Consider the following 23,318-nt stretch of genomic DNA (forward strand, 5'->3'; position numbering starts at 1 on the left):
ACAAGAGATAATCCTAAATCTGACACTGACAGTGAAGACACAAGAAATAATTTCAAAAGAAGATGAGGAGAACTTAAAATATATAATAACCTGGAGACATTTAGTTTAGGAGTACATGTTTCTAGTCTGTCGCTTGGCCCAAAACTAAGATGTTGAAAATAATCAAAATAATCAATAAAGTTACACTTATTAAGCAATAAATAATCTATAATAACCTTTTGAAAGAGGACTATAAATTTGTTATTTCTTAAAATTTAAGAATCTCATAAAATAAATTATAAAGGTCCTTTACAACTAAAAAACTCTATACATTCATTATTCTCTGGAAAAATCAGGAAGTACTTTCCAATAATGTGGACTATATACATTTAAAAATTTAATACCATGTGTTTTTGTTTTTTTCCTTTTCTCGCTAATCTGAATAGTATCTTTTCTTCTGGTATGTCAGCCAGTTATTTGCTTGCATATTCATAAAACATTACTTATTTCCACTTCTAAGTTATATGGAAGCCCACAATGATGAGAAATCAAACTGATAATAGTGACCATCTTTATTTTGAATGCTTCTAATATTTCCCCATTAAGAATGAGGCTGGTTTGGGGTTGGACACATGATATCTCATGCAAAGGAATAGTGTATAATGCATTGGATATATCCATCTCTTGTTATTATTTTAGGAGTTTTCAACCAAGGGCATCTGTTGAATTTACAAAGAACTTTTTCAACATCTGTGGAGAAAATAATATACTATTTCTTTGAGGTAGAAAAATTTTTGAACAACTCTAGAATTCCTAGAATAAGCACCACTTGGTAACATTATATCATTCTTTTAGAATGCTTTTGAATTACCTGTAGTTATCCATTTTATACTATCTTTTGGGGGTTTTAATACCACTGTCATGATAGCATCATAAAAATAATGAAAAATAAAATAAGTAAAAAAGCTTTTCTTCTTTCAGATAGTTTAATGTAACTAAAGAAAGTCACTGTGTGTGCATGCCTACTCAGACATTCTGTTGTGTCCCACTCTGCGACCCCATGGACTGTAGCCTACCAGGCTCCTCTGCCTATGGGATTTTCCAGACAAGAGTACTGGAGTGGTTTGCCATTTCCTTCTCCAGAGGATCTTCCTGACCCAGGGGTTGAACCCAGGTCTCCCACATTGTAGGCAGATGCTTCACCATCTGAGCCACCAGGGAAGTCCTACAGTATAAGATTATAAGGCCTTCAGGCATAATTCCCTCACATTATTGGTGCAGTGGTAAATACTCCACCCGCCAATGCAGGAAAGGCAAGAGATATGGGTTCCATCTGTGGGTTGGAAAGATCCTCTGGAGTAGGAAATGGCAACCCACTCCAGTATTCTTGCTTGGGAAGTTCCATAAACAGAGGAGCCTGGAAGGCTACAGTCCATGGGGTCAAAAAAGAGCTGGACAGGACTAAGTACATACAGACACACACAAAATCCTTCCTGAGAAGACTTCAATGTAGACAGCAGAGTTAATAACAATAAAATCTCTTTTCATTGCAATGACTGGAATCCCTGACTGTCAGGTTAACTGAAAGAAGCAGTTAAATAGGGTGTGTAGGATTGGACTTGGCCAATTTGGTTAACCTAGGAAATATGTTGTGCTTTCCTGGTGGCTCAGATGGTAAAGAATCCTCCTGCAGTGCAGGAGACCCAGGTTCAATTCTTGGGTCAGGAAGATCCCCTGGAGAAGGGAATGGCAACTCACTTCAGTATTCTTGCCCTGGACAGAGGAGTCTGGCGGGCTACAGTCCATGGGGGTCACAAAGAGTCGGACATGACTGAAACACTTAACGCTTTCACTCTTCAGGAAACATGTTTCCCCAAATCCTCTTCTCCGAATGGTTCTGGATTAGGGTTGGTGGATGTGGAAGATGTTGGTGTGAGATTCTGGAGTGGAAGTGAGGAAACAGCCATTACCGGTGGAAGGTCGCTGCAGTCAGAAATCATGACTGATGGGTGCCAAAGAGGGTCCTCACTCGTTCTCGCTCTCCTCTCTTCCACATCCCGCTTTTTGTTCTCACTCATTCTCCTCTCCTCTCTTCCACATCCCACTTTTTGTCCTCACTCGTTCTCTCTCTCCTCTCTTCCACATCCCGCTTTTTGTCCTCACTCCTGGCTGACAGCAGCTCCAGGCCCACCAACGCTGGCTGCTGCTCCTCCGAGGCAGCGACACTGAGGCTACAGCTCCCCACAGACCTCTCCCTGAGGCAAGCTCCCACCTCAGAAGCCGACCTAGCCTGGCACACGCTCCTGCTCGTCCACCCACATCAGTATTTCAGATGACTAGTCAGAGACTCCGTGAGCCTCTGCTCCCCCGTTCAGACTCTCTTTCCCAGCTCCTTCCACATTTGTTCAATTTCTAATTGCTAAAATAAACTCCTTGCTCCATCACATTTTGGAGTAGTTCTATTTCCCTGATTGAACCCTGACTGATAAAATGGGGATACACACACACATACTCACAAATCCATTTATACATTTAACTTGAAACATACAAATATCAATTCTTTTGATAATCTTTAAATGAAGGGTGGGGGGTTTTATTTTGGCTAAGAGTTAACTGTTTGCAGATTGCTTTAAATAAGTCAAAGTTTAGTCAGTCAGTCACGTCAGACTCTTTGAGACCCCATGGACTGTAGCCCACCAGGATCCTCTGTCCATGGGATTCTCCAGGCAAGAATACTAGAGTGGGTTGCCATTCCCTTCACATCCTTAATTCTGTACCTATCATTTTCAGTTTGTATATGTTTAGAGAAAAATATGAAATAATGAGTCCAGAATACTTCTAGATTTTTAGGGCCCCTCCATCAATATCTTTTACAGTACTATTTCAACAGGATTTGTTTTTGGAAATTCACCTTTACCAAGTCTGTCCAAACTGTTAACCTACTTTGCACAGAAACAATAACTATCTTTGTTTTTTTAATCTATATGTTATTGGTTATTTAACATTTAACTAAAACATGCATTTATAGTAACACCTGGCAAAGACATGTTTGGGATCAAACAAATAATCCCCATAAGGAGAAATGCATGGGCTACCAGATAACAGCCATGATGGTTCAGCTATTGTATGCTATCTGTGGGCATCTGGTGAGTGTGTTTTACCTATGGAATGAAGAACCCTGGTTACTCCTGTGAGGTGAAAACTGTTTTTCCTATCATCTGAATGTGACACATCCCACAAACTATTTTTGGAATAAATCTCTGTCATGTTTACTTATCATTTACTACCTCATTACTATCATTTACTACCTATGAAGGCAGAAGCCAGAATATGCCCTTTTGGTCTGAGTGTCTGAGTTTCATCCTCATTAGAACTACATTATTCTGAGTTTTTTAAACTTTAGGGATTAGAAGGTAAGACCGATTAGGACTGAGTTTTGACCCATGCATGTGGCCTTGTTAAGATCACACTAAGTTCTCTGGAAGAATTTGACCAGATTCTTTAAAGAGGCACATAATTAAAAGAATGTAGAAAGGATAAGATATGACTTTTAAGGTCATTCTGCTGTCTATATTTGGAGGGAAAAAAGTGAAAAACTGTATAACACACTCTAAGGATCACGAAGTTTTTCATCTGAATTTAAGGACTGTTACTGGTTTTTGGTCCTTTTTTTTTTTTTTTTTTTTGCTGTGCCAGGCAGTTCATGGGATTTTAGTTCCCTAACCCAGGATTGAACACAGGCCCTCAGCAGCAAAGGTGTAGAGTCCCAAGCACTGGACTGCCAAGAAAATTCCATACTTGTAGTCTTAACTTCCTTCTTCTGCTGCGACCTGATCAAATCGATCGGATCAAACAGATAAATCTAAAGGTTCTCTAGACATTGTTGAACACTTAATACATACCAAGTTCTGAAACGGCTATTTTCGCAGGTACGCATCTCACTTAACCTTTACACTAACCTGGAGGACATGATTTATTCCTATTTTCTATATGACGAAGGAGATCAGCAGGGTTGGGGACTTAACCAAGGTTACTCAGATATTAGCATCAAGCTGAAACTGACTCCAGGTCCGTTCAATGGCTTTTTGCTTCAGAGTAGAAAGAATATGACTAAGAGATCACATATCTTAGTCCCACAAATAACAACTGCAAAACTTACATTTGTTTTCCAACTACAAAATTACTATGTAATGAATTTGCAATTATTAAAAATAAGGTTAGATAAAATGTTAGATAATATTAAAAAAATGTTAGATAACTTGGGATAGGGGAATTTTTTTAAGTGTTATTAGGAAAGACAAGGCCTATCTCAATAAACAGTCTAGTTGCCAAGAAATGGTAATAACAAGATAAATTTCAAAACAATTTAAAAAAATTGTTTTTGACCCTGCCATGTAGCTGTTCCCCAGCCAGGGATCGAACCTGCAATCGTTGCATTGGAAGCGTGGAGACTTGACCACTAGACCACCAGGGAATTCCGAAGATAAATTTTTTTATTTAAGTGATATAAGTATAACTTTGTATTTCTATTCTCTTTTTTCAGCAACTGAATTTCTAGAGACATTGCCTCTTATCTTTCACAAGAGCCCAGTAGCAAGAAGTGTTTGTTACTGCCAGTTAACATGGGAAGAAGCAAACTCAGAAAGTCTCAAGAACATATAAGTATGTGGCCAGGGCAGGAGTAACCATGTCTGAGCCTGGTGTTTGGTCCACTAATGTTGGCTACGTCTCTTCAGTCACCATCAAAATCAGCCATCATCATTTGGCAGAGACAAAAAGATCTGGGAGACAAATTTCAACTATAATCTTGAGTATGCTAAACATAATATTACACCTTTTCTGATTTTCTGTAATTTGAGCCAGACCTCTCTCTTCCATCAACTTAGGCAATGACTGGAACAAAAGGCAACTGTTCATGTCCTAGTTTTGCTGAAAAACACAAATGCTAAAGGTGGCAGATTTGCTTTTTGCTTGTCACAAATCCATGTTTCCCTGATCTACTACAATAAGCAGGCTATAGCTAGGAACTTACTCTGCAGTAAAAATTAATAGCTACATTCTCCACGAAGCCTCTAAGTGAATTTTGAAGAGATGGTTGTGGATAGATTTCTATCCAGTTAACAAATATATCCACAATCATGGATATGCCAGTAATAGACTCTGGGGAGTTCTAGGTTTAAATCTTCTGGTTTAAGTGATATTAACACCTATGCATAAACATCATTTATTTGGGTGAAACACCCACAAGACCCAGAAAAAATGAATTACCAATGATTCCCACCACCTCCAAACATGTTCATCTTAGCTTCACTCTTTGTACTTAGATTTTTTTTGGAGACAGTTCTCCAGCTGAGCATTCTATGCTTTATATGTTCTCCTTCCCATTGATTGGCAAACATCCCAAGAGAAATCCATCTCAGTTCTGCTCCTAGCTCACAGGTCACAGAAAGAGGGAGAGTTAGTATAGATACAAAAGTAATGCTGATGGCTCGCTGCACACCAAGTCCTCTTTATAAGTTATTACTTTGACTCCTCACAAACATCTTGTGATTTAGCTATTATTATCACCATTTTGGGCTTCCTAGGTGGTGCAGTAGTAAAGAGTCCGCCTGCCAATGCAGGAGGCACGGGTTCAATCCCTGGGTTGGGAAGATACCCCTGGAGAAGGAAATGGCAACCCACTTCAGTATTTTTGCTTGGGAAATCCCAAGGACAGAGGCGCCTGGTGGGCTACAGTCCATGGGGTCACAAAGAATCAGACATGACTGAGCACATGTGTACTGGCAACTATACCCCAATTAAAAAAAGATAATTAAACTACCAGTAAAAAAAAAAAGGAAAAAAAGAAATTAGTAGAGAGTATAAGCACCTTTACTGTAGTAACTTGGAGTTTGAACTGCAATAATTAAGCCACCTTGGTGAAAAATCCCTGATAGCAGACATGGGAAGAGCAGGCAAACAGGCAAAACAAACAGCCCCTGTGTACCGAGTAATTCCTCCTGCAGAAATTCCTTTGATGTTTCTGCCTTTGCCAGTCAGGGAAGAGAACTGCCCACTTTCTGACATCAGGATGAGCAAGACATTGGTAAACTGTTATTTTACTTAAAAAATTAAAATTCCTATTTATGAGAAAAAGCTCATACATGTATAGTGAGGAAAGAGAGAAAGAAAAGAAGCCAGCACGTTTGTTTTACTCACCATAAAGACGGGGGCAATCACAGAGCACTCTAACTTAGGGAAAAGACAAAACCCTGAGCCAAGTATTTCAGAGGATTCTAAGGAATGCGATTTGGATCCAAGTTTGAGGGAAGTATTTTGTGAGTTTTAATGGGCAGAAAAAAGGAAGAAATTATTTTACAACCCAGATACTGTCTCCCTTTCTGTTGGCACAATTAATTTGTCGTAAAATTGCATTAGACCAAACTCGAAGCAAGTTTCTTGAATACTCTGTCGTGCTGGACCATCACTGGTGCTATCCTACATCACTGGGATAAAAGGCAGAAGAGTAAGTGTCTGTGGATCTGCTCTCCCTTGCCTCTTATTAGCTGGTCAGCCTTGTGTAAGCATCTTCTCAGAGCTCCCATCCTCTGTGAAATGTTGATAAGGTGGTGGTTTAGTTGCTAAGTCATGTCCGACTCTTGCGACCCCATGGACTGTACAGCCCGCCAGGCTCCTCTGTCCATTGGATTTCCCAGGCAAGAATACTGGAGTGGGTTGCCATTTCCTCCTCCAGGAATCTTTTGTGACCCAGGGATCGAATCCGAGTCTCCTGCATTGCAGGCGGATTCTTTACCACTGAGTCACAACGGAAGTTGGGTCTTCTTGCAGAAGAGGTAAGGTGACATGAGTCAGCTATTGCCATGTATTTGGTTCTGAATAAAATATGCTTCTGTTGTTGTCATCACAATTTACAACATATAATAAAGCCCCCAAAACAGACTTCCCAGAGTTGGTGGAGTAGACGTTTGTCTTCACTGTTTGCCTCAGCAATTACCTGCCTGGCTCTTCTTTTTTTTTTTCTCAGTCACTAAAATTCTACTAACAGAGATGTCTTCCTTTGGCTATTGAAATCTTCTCTCCCATTGAAAGTGGTCAGCAAAAATGCATATGCTTCCGCATACTTGACATCCTGACATGTTATCGGCTGAGCCCTCTCTGGGGATTAGGTGATATCTAGCTGAGCATAATGTCTTTAGGATAAAGTTCTCTTGTTAAGCAACATATGTGCCTGGAGAACGGAAAGAAATATTTAGCTGGCAGGTGCGTAGGTGCCACTTGGGACATAATTTATCCTTTTGTCAAAGATTTATCTCCAATGGCTTGTTCGTGGAAATAGGCTCATTTGCCAAAAGGAATACCCATCTGGAAAAGGACAGATCAGTCCTCCTGGTTCACAGCAATTCAGAACCATCAGAATGACTTGTTCTGACCTACTTAGAATAAACAATGCTCTATGCAACTATTAACTATTCACATTGCCTGACTTCTTATAACTGTGTTATAAAAACACAGTTCTCAGAATATGTCCAAAGTATTGGCCAAGGTCTCTGTTTTGCTGATTTTGCTCTTGTGAGAGAAGTCAAAGACAACTAATATTTGCATTACTAATTGGCTTCTGAAAAGTGTCTTGATTATTACATTCTTCTTTCAAGTGTTTCAAGTGTCCTTCCACCTAGTCTGTGGTGACCAAGAAAATCAATTACTGTCCTTCCATCCCTCACCAAGTGTTAGGCCAGTTTGTCTTGTTTTCCTCACCTTCTACCACTCCCTCTATGCTCCTTGTAAATGTTACTTCCATATTCACAACTTTATGGATTTTGCTTTCTTAACATTTGCCCCTCTTTGAGAGTCCTCAAACCCAAAGGAATTATGTCCACCTTAACCCTCTACAACAAGGTGTCACTAACAAGCTGTGTGCTGTGCAAGACAACACTTGGGGTGCAGAAAGAAAAAAACTTAACTTTTATTGATATTTAAAATTTTTATTTTGTGTGTGTGTGTATATATATATATTTTTTAACAGAGACTCCTGAGGGCATCTGAGATCCTTTCAGGGCATCTGTAAGGTGAAAACTGTTTTCATAATAACACTACAATGGAATGTATCGTTTACAGTCACTGACTCATGAGTGTACAGTGGAGATTTCCAGTGGCTACATGACACCGATATTGCAACAGATTGAGTGAGGAAGCAGATATGAGAACTCAGTTGTTGCTATTAAGCCAGATATGAAAAGGACTTGTAAAAATGTAAAACAATGATGTTCTTGTCACTAGATTTTGCCCTGTTTTAGACGAGTGGCTTTTCATTAAAAGGTTATTCATATTAACATGTAATAAATGATTATTGTTTGATGTAAGTGAAATAGTTTTAAATCCTGGTTTTGAATATCAATATGGTGAATATCAGTAGATATACAATGATGTATTGGTGCTGGCTCCTACTACCTTGCAGAAGAGCAATTCATTGCTTAAAATAGTTCATGGTGAGAGATTCCACCACAGAAATCGGCATTTGCCATAAACTAAGGCTTTTGTTTTGAAAGACTGCTTTACCAGCACACCACTGGCTATGTCATTTAAAAATTCTTTGAGATCCTCAATGATTTTTAAGAGTGTGAAGACTTCCTAGGCTTCCCCAGTGGTTCTGCCGTAAAAGAATCCACATGTAATGCAGGAGATACAGGGGACACGGTTTCAGTCCCTGGGTCGGGAAGATCCCCTGGAGGAGGAAATGGCAACCCACTCCAGTATTCTTGCCTGGAGAATCCCATGGACGGAGGAAGCTGGCGGGCTACAGTCTGCGGTGTTGCAGAGTCGGACACGACTGCCTGACTGAGCATGCACGCACACAGGGTTCCTAAGGCCAGGATGTTGGAGCCTCTGCTCCGCAGTATTCAACAGTGTTAACAGCTACATCCTTGAAATTCTTTTCATGCCCCACCTCCCTTTTCACACCGGACACATCATACAAAGCTCTCTGCTCATCTCATCCTTATTCTTCACTCCTCCCGCTTCCCCTCAAATCCTTCAGAGCACCAGTCAGTCTCCTAATTCAGTCTCTGGAACATCCCTCTGCTAAAATATATTGCTTCTCAGAGTGCCACAAAATCACTTAGGGTGCTTACTAAAAATGAATATTTTAGAACAATTATATTGACCCAAACCTACATCTCTGGAGGGAGGTAGTCATCAACTTCTTCATATCCAGGGTGATTCTTAGCATGACCTGAAGTTTGAGAAACCTCTCATCCTCTCTCCTTTGGGAATCTCTCATTTCTAGATCCTAAACACTTTTGTTTTCTAGCCTCAGCCACTCTCTTGAGCTCCAGACATACATCCTTATATGCTCTTGTTACATCTCCATAGATTGTCTTGCCACCACTTCAAGTTCAACATCCCAAGCAAATCTGCCACTCATCCTGCTGTCTTCCCTCAGTCAATGACACAACAGTTATCTCCATGACTCAGATTTGGACTACTGAAATGATGCTACCTTTTACTTCTCCACTGCTCCTGTGTCTATCCAGGTCCCCAGGCATCTACATCCTATCTTTGAATCATCACTTGCTTCTCTCCTGTCCATTTCCAGCCTGGTCTTGCCTTTCTTAACTCTGCCCTTGATGATTAAATCACCTTTCTCTTTTGTCAAGAAGTTCAAATTCTCAGTGATTTGAGAGCCATCTTTTAGTGCCCCTAGGACTTCTAATGCCACCTGCTGCCAGGTAAATAATGTATGACATTCTTGGAAAGTTCTTTTTGGAGTTTGTTGTGTAGTCACTCATCATTCACTCCATCACTGGGTACAACTGCATGGTTTTCTGCACAGAAAAACTAACCTGAAGATGGACAGAAGCAAGGCTCTGGTATGGGAGTGAGTCTGGGATCCCACGGCAAGGCAGGCAGAGCGGAGACACTGAGGGGCCGTCCCAAAGAGTTATAACACCGATACTACACACGCACTTGTGGAAAGGACAAACTGGAGTTACCAAGAGAAGGCTGAGTAAAAATGGGAGGAAAAATTACATGGAAGGCCAGTGAGAAGGGGAAAAGGTTGACAGAAAAAGAGCAGACAAGGTGTCTTAGGTACTCCCGGCTTATCCCTTGATCCATTCTCTTTTCATCACCCTGCTCCATGCTGGGAGGCACACAGCCGCAGAGGTTACCTGTGCTCTGCCTTCTGATTAGGATTAGCCTTAGGGAGATCTGGAGAGAAGGAGAGTATAAGGAAGGGGGAAAGTGAAGTCAGAGTATTTCCCTCCAGCCAGATCACCTGTGGCTGCCTGAGTCCTCTGCTAAAGGTTGCGGCTCCCCCCAGGCAGCCTTGTCCACGGTCCCCAAGGGCTGGGTCCCAGTAGGTGCCCTTCCTAGCACTTTCTGTCTTGTCCACAAGAAACCAGCCCTGCATTCAGTCTCATGGCTTCTATGAAGGCATCCACCCCCTTAGAGATTCCTCTAAATTTCCCCTAAGGTACCAACCTTTTCTGCCCATCACTTTTGTAAGCCAGAGTTTGGACAGGGGACCCCAGATTTGCACTGTCTGCTGTGGTAGTCTCTAGCTACAATGTGGCTATTAAAATAAAAAATTCAGTTTCATAGTTTCATTAACCACGTGTCAAATGCTCAATAGCCACATATAGTAATAACAACTATATAGAATATTTCCATCATCACAGAACGTTCTGTTGGACAGATTAGAATCTAGACTAGGGTTTCTCAAACTTAGAAATACTGACATTTGGAGCCAGAGCAGTCTATGTTGAGGGGTTCGGAGGGGCTGTCCTTTGTATTGTAGGACATTCAGCAGCATCCTTATCCTCCACCCACCAACATTCTTCCAGCTCTGACTACCAAAAATGTCTCCAGATGCTCCCAGACTCAGGTTTAGATGAAACCATTCCACTATAGATTGTGTTTTGCTTACCCACAGAGAAGGGCAAGATAAGTTAAAGGAAAAAGAGAAAGTTAAGATACTTGGAGCAGGAGATGGAGTAAGGAAAGGAGGCAAGAGGGGGGAAGGTTTCCACAAAACCCTGTGCGGTTTACTATCACTTTTTCGTAACAGGTCCCAGTCCTTCAGTAAAGTGCACTGAATTTTCTTTGAGTGCTCCCCTGGCAGTTGGAACACTCAAACAGGGTTGTCATAAGGTACAACACCCCCACCGCACACCCTGAAAATATCAGGGAGAGTTTTGGCTGAAGTGTCGATTGACAATATCTCCCGTTGGGAGCATGAAGGGCAGGGCGGCCAAACATTATCACGTAACAAAGTTACAGACAACCAGGAGGCCTCACTAACTGGACAGGGTCACCCACACACATCCCTCCTCCTCGACACAGGAAGGGAGTGTTGTGTCCTCCTTGACCTGCCCAATCCTGTGTTAGGATCTTCAGGGTTAGCAGGCATTGTGAGCAGAAAAGTTCTTATGGCCTGGGATTCTGGTGGCTACAACTCCACTGTGCAAATCAGGTTTCCCCGAAAAGGGAGCCACCAGTCCTAAGGGACGCTGTAGAGTGAAGACACTTTTTAAAGACAATGGCCCACATTTAACCAGAGGCCCCTTCTTCTGAAATACACCTACTGGTTTTACCCAGTGCTGACACAAAGAAAAGAAGAGTTGTGTTCAACCTGAAATCTTCCATCTGCCCAGAAGGGTTTCCCTGAGACTCTAAAAGATCTCCATCCAGCAAGATGAAGGCACAAAAGAGGTCCTGTTGTGGGCTCAGGATATGGTCACGCTTGAGAATCACAGAGGTCACTGGATGGAACTAGGAGGTGGGAACTAAGAGCAGAGCAGGCCAGGGCCAGACATCAGGCACAGCCAGAGAGGCTGGCGATTTCCTGCTTTCTTATCAAGCTCCCAAGGCAGGGGCCACGGACGACACGACTCATAAGGTCTACAGCACCTGGAGCTGGTGTGACTCAGACAGTAAAGAATCTGCCTGCAAGGCGGGAGACACAGGTTCAATCCCTGGGTCAGAAAGATCCCCTGCAGAAGGAAATGGCTACCCACTCCAGTATTCTTGCCTGGAAAAATCCCAAGAAGAGAGGAGTCTGGCAGGCTACGGTCCATGGGGTCGCAAAGAATTGGATATGACTGAGCGATTAATGCTTTCACAGCACGTGGGCTGGAGGGACGCAGAAAGCAGGGTGACACCTACCCTCTCAGTTCAGGGCCACAAAGAGCAGTGACAGAGGGTCAGAAACTGGCCATTAGAGAGGTTTATAGAACTAGGGGAATCACTCAACCAAACAACGTAAGTCACAGGCTGAAAGGCTTCTGCAGGCTCCAGTCAGGCACCGTGTGGTACTAACACTCTAACAATGAATAAATCAAAGCTCATGCCCTCCACGTGCTCACAATCAGCCCCGACGGACGGACACCGTGGTGGTGTTGGTGGTAGCGGTGGTGGCTGGTGATGATATACTGAACCTATTGTTTAATCCTGGCAAATGTGTGAGGCTGGGAAATGGAGGAACTGCCCAGTCCAAGACTGTGAATTTTAATTATCTGAACGCTAGAATGTTCTATAAATACACAGTTCAAGACATAAAATGGCAGGGATTAAATAGTGCTCACCTTTGAATCCACCTCAGATCCATACACCATGTCTGGTTTACAGAAGCTAGTCAATAAACATTGACTGAATACTGAATGAGGTAAAGGAGAGGCTTGTCGATCTCACATGATAGATTTCCCCAGAAAGCAGTGACTTTTTCTTTTATTTTGTACCCGCTCCATAGGCTGCTCAGGTGATATCTGAGTAGTAGGTACTTAATCAAGAATAGTTGGGCCTTCCCTGGTGGCCCAGAGGCTAGGTCTCTGTCCTCCCAAAGCAAAAGGACCCAGGATCAATCCCTGGTCAGGGAAATAGATACCACATGCTGCAACTAAGACCCAGCGCAGCCAAATAAACGAATAAGTAAAAGTAAGTATTAAGTATTTTTGAAAAAGGAAATATAAGAGGATACCATGAACACCTATATAATAACACATTGGACAACCTAGAAAAATGGACAAATTCTTAGAGTCATACAACCTTCCAAAACTGAATCATGAAGAAATAGAAAATGTGATTAGGCTAATCACTAGTAGAAAGATTGAAACAATCATCCAAAACCTCCCAAAATACCACGCCCAGGACCAGACAGCTTCCTAGGTGAATTCTCCCCCAAATTAAAAAAATAGCTGATAGTATCCAAAAAAAGATAACCCTTGCATCAGAGAGGATCCCAACAGGAAACAGATGGCACATTTAAGTTAGGATGGTTTGCAGAGACTTATTTGAAAGGGACTATTTGCAAATTTCTGGGCACAGGGTTGGGAATAATGTTGAAATTCAGGACTGTAGCAGTAGCATTGTTAACAACCCTGGAGGGAAGGGAAGAGAGGAAGGATTGATTGCAGGAACCTGAAAGGAGAAAGTCTGAGAGTGAAGAACCATGACCTTAGGTCGAGGGCCACAGGCAGCGCAAGGCAGCCCTGCAAGCAGGGAGCCTGGAGAATAATTAGCCTGACCTCGCTCTCGCGCCCTGGCTCTCCTACGGGGACTCCGCCGTTGTTGGAAGGCAAGGGCCACAGGAGTCCTTGGAGAGTCCTCACAGGCAGCCTCCCCGGTACAGAGAGGGAGGGAAGAGAGGGAGACCGCAGGATGGAAGCGGCAAAAGGAAGATTCCCTTAACAACAGGTGATGGCTGTCCCTGAACTGGCGGTGTCTGGAAATGATTGAGATGCCATAATCAATCTTTCCATGATGTGATGAGAAAGAATTAACTTAAAATTCTTACTCTGTAGTCATGGTCAATAACTGAATGTTAAGACTACCACTCTAACTGAAAATCAGGATTTCATCTAGGCTAAAAGTCAAGTCCCAATTAAAGGAAATGTTAAGTTCAAATAAAAGTATGAACCTCAATTCTGTAAGACCTGCAGGTCAGTCACAAATACACCAATTCCAGATCCTTGGCTAGAGGTGAAGGGGTGGTGATTCCTGTCAGGAAAACTAGTTACAAGAAAATATGTTGCTGCATATAACTAAAGCTTCTATTGTTAGGGAATATAGCACAACTTCGTATTGGGCAGTTGTCAGTGGAAGAGGGGGAAGGCAAGATGACCAAAACTCCTAAGGAAAAAGTTGCTACTGTGCAGTAGAACACAGATAGTTGAGGACTGGGAAATTCATGAGGAAAGTCAGTGAGAAAAGCTCTTTACCTTGAAGGCTGCTACTCTTCCTAAGAAAGTGGAAAGAAAAATATCCATCAAATGACAGAAAATAACAAAATGCAATATTGGAAAGAAGAGGCTAAGAAGAATTCTTATGTGGTCTTAGCAATCAATAAAAGAAACCAAACCAAAACATCTTCATCATCTTTTAACTTTGGTGAGCCTGTGGCCTCCAGCCTATTGACATATACCAGCAAACTACAGGCAGGGAAAGAAAAAGACTCTTTAGCTTTCTCCTCTTTTCTGCCTTAATCATAGGCATACATCCAACTCGTTATACTTGATTTGCAAAGATTTACAATCACAAAATAAATACATTAAGTGCTCATTATTTCCATATTCATTAGTTCCTGAAAAATCATAATACATTCAGAATCTTGACGGTTAAATTAATTGGTGCTTATCACACTCAGTCTGGAATTTGATGTTTTCCTTCTAAAGAGAGAAATATGCATGGCTACGACCTGTTCAGTGCAAGCTGTTCTCATCATAATGAGCACTTATCACAATTTCAGACTCTTACCTACAAGGAGTACACCTTGTACTGTTCTTCAAGCATATAAAACTCACAGCCAGTTGCAAATACAAGATATGCACAACTGATAAATGATGACTAGTTTATATGCACAGATACAGCAAGAGAATACGCCAGATGACTGCAATTGCCAATCTCATTAGCTTTGCCACAAATTAATAGAATAACCAGAAGAGAAAGATCTATCCCCTTGCTTTGGGGCCACTCATGAAGATTTGGCAGCAGTATTATCACTAAAGTATAATCTATAAGTATGTTTATGGATTCAATAGTTTATATTCTTAATGGGCCTAAATATTCTTATTCACTAATTCAACCGCAAGTATTAATTGAGCACCTACTGCACATATGAAACAGTGCTGGTAGTATTAGGGATACATCAACAAACAAGGCCAGGCAAGGTTCCTGCCCACACTGAGCTTATTTCAAAGGTAGATGGCAAATTACAATCAATAGGTAAATAAGTAAATAAGGATTTTAGACAGTGACCTTTCATCCAAGAGTAAAATCAAATATGTGATGGGATGAAGAGAAACAGGGAAGGGAGGATTTAGGTCTCTTTGAGGAACTGACAGGTAAGGAGTTTATGTGTGAGTCACTTAGTCATGTCTGACTCTTCACAACCCCATGGACTAGAGCCCACCAGGCTCCTCTGTCCATGGAATTCTCCAGGGAAGAATACTGGAGTGGGTAGCCATTTCCTTCTCCAGGGGATCTTTTTGACCCAGGGACTGAACCCATGTCTCCTGCATTGGCAGGCAGGTTCTTTACCACTAGGTCACCTGGGAAGCCCTGAGCAGTTTATTAGGTAAGTCTCGAACAAGAGTAAGTCAGCACGTGGAGCCACAGAGGAACAGCATTCCAGACAAAGAAGAGCTAAGGTATAAGCCCTGAGGAGGGAATGAGCTGAGAATGCTTGAGTAAGAAGGTCAGTAAGTGAGAGGGAAATGATAGGAGATAAGGTGGCCTGGGTAGCCAGATACCAGACCTCAAAGCTCCTTGGAGGGCAAGAAATGTGGATTTTGTTCCAGGAGTTAATGGGAGGTTGCCATAGGGTTTGGGGACAGAGAGGGTATGATCTCTGTTAAAAGGATAATTCTGGCTCTGAATGGAGAACACATTCTAGGAGGGAGAAGATCATTGCAGTCATTCAAGTGAGAAAAGATGGTGGCTGGAACTATGGTAGGAAAAGGGACAGATTGGGAACCTATTCTGGAGACAAAACCTAGTGGCAGGTTGAATGGGGATATGCTCTGGGAAGGGCTTCCCAGTGGTAAAACGGTAAAGAACCCACCTGTCAATGCAGGAGATATAAGAGACGTGAGTTCAATCCCTGGGTCAGGAAGATCCCCTGAAGTAGGAACTAGCAACCCACTCCAGTATTCTTGCCTGGAGAATCCCATGAACAGAGAAGCCTGGTGGGCTACAGTCCTTGGGGTCACAAAGAGTCGGACACAACTGAAGTGACTTAGTACGTATGCTCAGGAAAAGAAAAACATTAAAAAAAAACTCAGGTTTTGACTTAAGCAACCAGGTATTGTCATTAACTGAAAGGGGGAAGAAAAGCAGGTATGAGGTAGATGGAGTGGTTATGTAGTGGAATCAAGAATTGCATTTTATACCTATTATATTTCAGAAACCTATTAGATATCCAACCGGAGGTAAAAAGCAGATAGTGGTATGTATGAACCTGGAATTCTGGGGAAAGATCAGACATACTTTTTTTCATCTAAATGAAACATATTTTTAGAAAAGTAAATGCAAGAGCAGTGGGGACTGTGTCCTGAAATTTACTCTCACATTCTGAAGTGTTGAAAAAACACAGGGTGGTGTGAAGTAGTAACTCCAAAACCCCAAAGAGAAATATCACTTTTTTTTTTGTTTGCTTGATGTTCCTACCAACTCAGCTCAAGTATTCCTCCACCAAAAAAACACAGGACTGCCAACTGCTTGTAGCAGAGAATGATCACAATCAGGAAAACTATAGTATGGGCTAAGTTAATAAAGATTTGAAATACTGTATGGATTTGGAAGCAGGTGTGTTGATTCAAGCCTGCTGTAGCTCAAGCCTGAACACAAGCGTCCCTCACCAATGATATATAGGCAGAAGCAGCCTTGGGAAGGACCTGTCAGTGCTGCTGCATCAAAAGAGCAGATTCTATGAGGGGCAACTGACTAAAAGGTGTTAATAATGCCTTTTACAGGGGTAGGGGGAGTTAGGTCAACAGAATTTCATAGAGACATAAACACCTTCTGACTGGTTGTTCCTCAATATAGTCTCAGCTTTGATTTGATTGGCTTTCTTACTCAACTACACATTCATCCATTCATCTTACTCAATCATGATTCACCCTGGATTCAGAGAGGGAGAAAAGGGAGGCAAAAAGCATTTCAGCTCTTATAAATGGAACTCTTGAAGTCCCAGGAAGAGTGTGTGTGTGTGTGTGTGTGTGTGTGTGTGCGTGCGTGCTCAGTCATGTCTGATTCTTTGCGACCCAGTAAGTTTCACATTATAAATTATATAATAAAACAGGCTCATATAAAAAGCCAACGTGTTGAATTTAATAGACATGCAAATATCAAGAATTTTTACTTGGGCTGATTTCTTTACAGTAGTAAGGTCTAACCCCACAAAACCCCTTTGTAAGACCAATAGGGCAGGAAGTGGCAAAGTCATAACCGGTGACCTTAGATCTTTTTGAAGTGCAAAGAAGCAGAGTAACAGCCTACAGGGGAAAACTAACATCACACCTTTGAATCAGTAAGTGAAGAAAGACGATCATTAACAGCTAACATATCCTTTAGGGATACTTTCAAAACCAATTAGAAAATCTCTGAAAAATATTATATTTATGGTTAAGAGTTTAGCCCTTCTAAGAAGTTTTTTCCCCAGATACATTTCAGAATTAAAAAAAAAAATCTACCAGTAATTTTCCATTTGGGAACTTCTTTTTCTACTTTTAATGTAAATCTGAGATTATTTGGCGGTTTCTATGCAAGTCCAATAAACGACAGTAACTGCACATGGGGGTAAGAATGCGATGTATATACACTGAGTTTTATCTTAAAAGTGCCCACGTGAAGACCTAGCCTTTAAGAACTTGTTGCATTCAAAACACTTGGAGACATAGGTTGAAAGTGATCATTAAAATCCTCTGAATATGGAACCCACTTCCTTCCAACAAGTATATTGCTGCAATTCAAGCCTGAGACATCCTTCGGGCAGTGAGGTATGTTTCTTCAAATCTTCCAACAAATCCTACCCCACTCCTGGGGGGGAAGAAAAAAACAAAACTTGTGCATCTTATATCTTAGTCTGTTTTTCTTTAGTTTCCACATATTTATATCCACCTAAAGAGGACAGGAGGGAAAAGAGAAGAAAAAGAAGAAAGAAGAAAGCAAAAGGCCATCAATATTTACTTTAATATGGCAGAGTTAAGAAATGGTAGGTACTATCAAAAAGCATCTGGTCTACCAAGGCATCCATGCTCTTAGCTACTCTTCTCAAAGTTCCTCCTCTTCTATCTCCCATCCTCTGTTCTCTACCTTTTAGCAAAGCCCTCCCACCCTAGTCTCTATGCCACCAATGGCCACACCATACAGAAGCAGGGCAAAAAGTAAATGATGGATATGTTTCAACAGTCATAACAAATCAGTATAGCATGATAGAGTTAGCCAGTTTAAAAATTTGGTAATTGGTTTGAGCCAAGCTGAGTAAGTATTCAAAATTAGTGATTCTTCTAATCACAACCAGTAATAAAAGGTTGATAGGATTTACGTAAGACATGTAATCAAATTATGTCCTATAGCTATTTCTAGTCTTTCAATAGGAAAAATGACTCTGTTACTCTTGTGTGTTCAGTTGCTCAGTCCTGTCTGACTCTTTGTGACCCCATGGACCATAGCCCACCAGGCTTCTCTGTCCTTGGGATTCTCCAGGCAAGAATACTGGAGTGGGTTGCCATTTCCTTCTCCAGGCAATCTTCCTAGCAAACCCATATCTCCTGCATTGTAGGCAGATTTTTTACCACTGCACCACCTGGAAGGCCCCTAAAATGATCACAGGAGACCTGATTAATATTTCAGCTCCACTACTTCTAGGCTTTTTCAAAAAATTTCACCAATGTTTGGGATTTGAGAGCATGAAAAGAATTCAGGCACCTCAAATGCTTTTAATTCATTGGCCTAAAGCTCTCAACAACAAAATTCTCCAGGAACAAGGTGTACATGGATGTTGTTCAGTGGCTAACAAGTTATTGCTGTTTAAGGTAGGACTACAAACTGCCATTCACTCGCTCAGTCATGTTCAACTCAACGCTATGACCTGCAGCATGCCAGGCTTTCCTGTTCTTCACTGTTTCCCAGCTCAAATGGACATGCTCAAATTCATGTCCATTGAGTCGGTGATGCTACCCAACCATCTCATCCTGTCACCCCCTTCTCCTCTTGCCTTAAAACTTTCCCAGCATCAGGGACTTTTCCAATGAGTCAGCTCTTCACATCAGATGGCCAAAGTATTGGAGCTTCAGCTTCAGCACCAGTCCTTCCAATGCATATTCAGGGTTGATTTCCTTTAGAATTGACTGGTTTGATCTCTTTGCAGTCCAACGAGCTTTCAAGAGTCTTTTCCAGCACCACAATGTGAAGGCATCAATTCTTGGGGTGCTGTCCATCTTGGGTGGCCCTGCATGGCATGGCTCATAGCTTCATTGAGCTATGCAAGCCCCTTCGCCACGACAAGGCTGTGATCCATGAAGGGGTGTGTACATGGATGCTATTTGCTAAAAGGAGGAACTGAGCTTCCAGAGAGGGGGGCAGTCTGCTACGAACCAAGACATTCTGTGACAAAAGACCCGCCTCTGGGAGGGAGTTTCTGCACAGACTTCACCCCTAGGACACCAGTGGCCAAGGATGTGCTTCCTCCTGTTAAGTGCTACAAAGCGAACAAAATGTCTTGTCATCCTCACTCCAACAATACACACAGATAAGGGAGGTCCAAATTCCTTTAAGAACCAATGAAATAAATGGCAAATTATCTCAATTACACTAAATGATTCTACAACAATCTGCAAGAACGCTGACATTTTCCTTTGTGAATAGCCTTTGCTATCTAGCAAACACCCTCCAAATACCAGCCACATGGACGGCATCACAAGTATGGAATTAAACACAGACTCTACATTCCAAACACTAGAGGACACAGGAAAGAGTCAAACTTCCTTTGGGCATATGTTAGATGTGGCTGTATCTTGGGTAACCCTTACAGTGCCAGAAAGGCCTCCCTGAAATTAAGCTGGAGAATAATCCTCTGAGAGAGAGTCTAACTCTAGGATAGTGTGACTTTATTCAAATAGACGGCCTTTTTCCTCCCCAATCAGGAATGGTGTATATTCTGGAGGGTAGGAAATGGTGGGTATTTCAAGATAATATTTCAAGGAAAGATGATAAGAAAGGCAAGGAAATAGCATAATAATAGCAAGAATATAGCAGTGAAAAAGTTTTCCAAACTAATTTTGTGTAAAGCCTGGCCTGTAGGGGGACATATGAGTGAAAAGATATTCCATTCTTCCTGCTTATTTTGGCTGATTTTATAGAACAAAACAATGTAACTACATCCAAGCATCTGCAGAGATAAAATCTAGGGACTTTTCAAAACCCAAGCATGTTTGGAGAGGGGGAGGGGAAGGTGAAGGGGGAACAGAAGTTAGAGGAGGACAGAACGGTGACAAAACTGGCTTTTGAACAAAAGCAAATAGGAGCATAAAACATTTATAGTGTTTTCATTCATACTATTTCTTCCTAAGTCAATGAACACTTTGGCTTATGATGGATTGACGCCACAGTGAAACTCTTGACAACTTCAAAATCAACTTCATGTTTGGGTTCCATTCTTTCAGGTGATGAATAGTGGGAAATCAGTGAAGGAATGCCACTTGAAGTCAGTCATTTATCATTAACCAAAATGGCTAAGTGCCCCATAAACTGCAATGATCCATTTCCTATTAGCATCACACAACAGAAGGCGGCCTCATCTGCATTAACAAGTCTTACCACCTCTGCAGGCAGAGAGGCTAATGTTAGGAAATAGGTTATTTTTGTTCTGTTATAAATGCTCATTATTATACCATAAAAAATTCTTTAAGGATATAAACTACTGATTGATACATTAAGGAATTCTTTGAAAAGATCTTCCCCTGCTTAGGTTTTTATTATTATTATTATTATATTTTAAAAAATTTAAACCTGGTAAAGTACTTTTACTGTTTTCACTCAGCCTCCACCTGGATTTCTCTACATAATACAAGCTTCTTTTACCATAATGTCAAACATCATGACAGACTACAATTAAAATAATTTCCTGCTTGCCACAACATTTAGGTGACACTGACACATTTTCAATGTCCTAAGTTTGGCAAATACTAGGTTTCCTAATTCCAAGAAAAGGCATGGCCATAGCACATCATGACTAAACTAAGACCATTCAAGTGTTAAGTTCGATACTTTTCCCATACACACAGTCTAACAGTTTAAACGTGTTAGCGGCTCACATCCACATGACTAGTGACACTCTTGCCTACAAACATGGTCAGGAGTTACCTTCCTCCAACAAATGGCATCACTTCTAAACAGAAAGAAAAAAGAAAAAGAAACCCAAATGTCAAGGTGAAAAAAGTAACAAAGGAGAATGGGTACCAATTAAAAAGAAGAGGAAAACAGGACTGTTTACTAAGACAGTACACATCTCTACTTTTTAAAAACTTCCTCTTTTGAAATGAAGGACTGAAAGCACACAAAAAAAGATTTTATCTGATAGTACAATTTTGAGTTAATTTTTAACTGCAGAATGTAATTTAAAATACATAAGGTATTTTTACTGTCTTTGAAGATTCTTCGGCCTCCCCTCCACCCCATCATTCTATTCTTCAGAAGAAACATCAACAAACTTGGAAAACAAAAAAGGATATAGCTAACTACTTTTTATCATTAATACTCAATTATGAGCACCCTGAGAACAGTTATTTCAAAAAGCGACAAATTCCCAAGAGGACAAAGAGGAAATAGACAAGGTTCATGTCCTCAAGATGCTTATAATCTACTGAGGAATATAGGATATGTGTGTTAGTCACTCAGGCATGTCTGACTCTTCATGACCCCATGAACTATATAGCCCACCAGGCTCCTCTGTGCATGGAATTCTCCAAGCAAGAATACTGGAGTGGGTTGTCATTTCCTTCTCCAGGAATATAGGACACCTTCATAAATAAGAAAAATGTTTTAAAAGCCCTGCAGCAACAAGGGTGGGCCTAGAGATTGTCATACTGAGTGAAGTAAGTCAAACAGAGAAAGACAAATACAAATGATATCACTTATGTGTGGAATCTTAAAAATGGTACAGATGAAAAAAAAATGGTACAGATGAACTTATTTACAAAGCAGAAATAGAGTTGTAAATATTAAAAAAAATCTTATGGTTATCATGGGTGAATGTGGGGGATAATCTGGGAGACTAAGATTGACATAGACATACTTCTATATATAAAATAAATAACTAATAGGAACCTACAGTGTAGAACAGGAAACTCCACTCAGTACTCTATAATAACCTATATAGGAAAAGAATCTAAAAGAGTGGATATATTGTACACGTATAACTGATTCACTTTGCTCTTCAGCAGAAACTAACACAATATTGTAAATCACCTGCACTCCAATAAAAAAATTCTTTAAAACCTTGAGTTAATTATTACAAAATCAGCATATACAATAATACTTTTAAAATATCAGAACTAAAAAAAAATACTTGATGACTCATTAAAAAGGATTTTTGGAAATAGAGAAAGAAAGAAGAATAGGGGTGACTATGAGCTGGGGTGACTCAGGAAGAATTCACGGAAGAGGACTGCTTAAGCTTGGTGTCAAAGAGTAAGCCAGTTAGTGGACTGATAAGTTCAATATTTTTTTCCAAACAAAATAATCTCTGAAAATATACAGGCTCCCCTAAAAGTGTTGTCCCAACTAGAATACATCATTCTGAGTCTCCACAACAGCCTGCCTTTCATACTTGGACTTTTAACCTCTCCATTTCCTGAAATTCTCTCTCACTGCCCATTCACCAAATGATGACCATCATTGTTATCCTTTCTCCTTTGAAATCACTAACAACCCTCAAGTCAGAAGATCCCACCCACCAAGAACTAGAGGATCCTGCAGAATTAGGGTTGCCTGTTTATGACCTTATTTATGTCAAGTAGATTTTAATCATCAGAAACTTTCCTGACTCTCTGAGAGGATGCCCTACAAAGATAAACTAAAATAAAACAAAAAGTTACAAGGGGTCTCCAAAAAGATGTCTCTTACAATTTCTTCCAAGCTCTGCCCTGGAGATTTGGGGACAGGTATTTACATGTTATACAGATTCCTAAAGCATGATCAAGCTCTTAACTCATGGCCTTTTTCACCTTTCATGGGAATTACTGGAACACGTGGACCATGTCTTCCCCAATCCTAGAACACCCCCGGCTCAGAGCATTCCATATGCTTCTGCCAGGAAAATCTTTCTAGACTACGAAACACTACAC

General features: G+C 41.0%; 1 protein-coding gene across 8 annotated transcripts in view; it reads right to left on the reverse strand.

Annotated features, from left to right (window-relative positions):
• The window catches only part of GREB1L (GREB1 like retinoic acid receptor coactivator), a 246,209-nt gene that overhangs the window by 155,189 nt on the left and 67,702 nt on the right, over positions 1-23,318 (reverse strand). Inside the window, exon 1 of one of the 8 annotated variants that reach the window (XM_065932481.1) lies at positions 1,738-1,853. The exons of the other annotated variants lie outside the window; for them this stretch is intronic. The gene's annotated coding sequence lies outside the window, so the exon portion shown is untranslated. Of the gene's footprint in view, positions 1-1,737; positions 1,854-23,318 lie in introns of those variants that run through there. 8 annotated transcript variants of the gene reach the window in all.

The sequence above is a fragment of the Muntiacus reevesi genome, chromosome 4, assembly GCF_963930625.1.
Source record: "Muntiacus reevesi chromosome 4, mMunRee1.1, whole genome shotgun sequence".
NCBI classification, from domain to species: domain Eukaryota; kingdom Metazoa; phylum Chordata; class Mammalia; order Artiodactyla; family Cervidae; genus Muntiacus; species Muntiacus reevesi.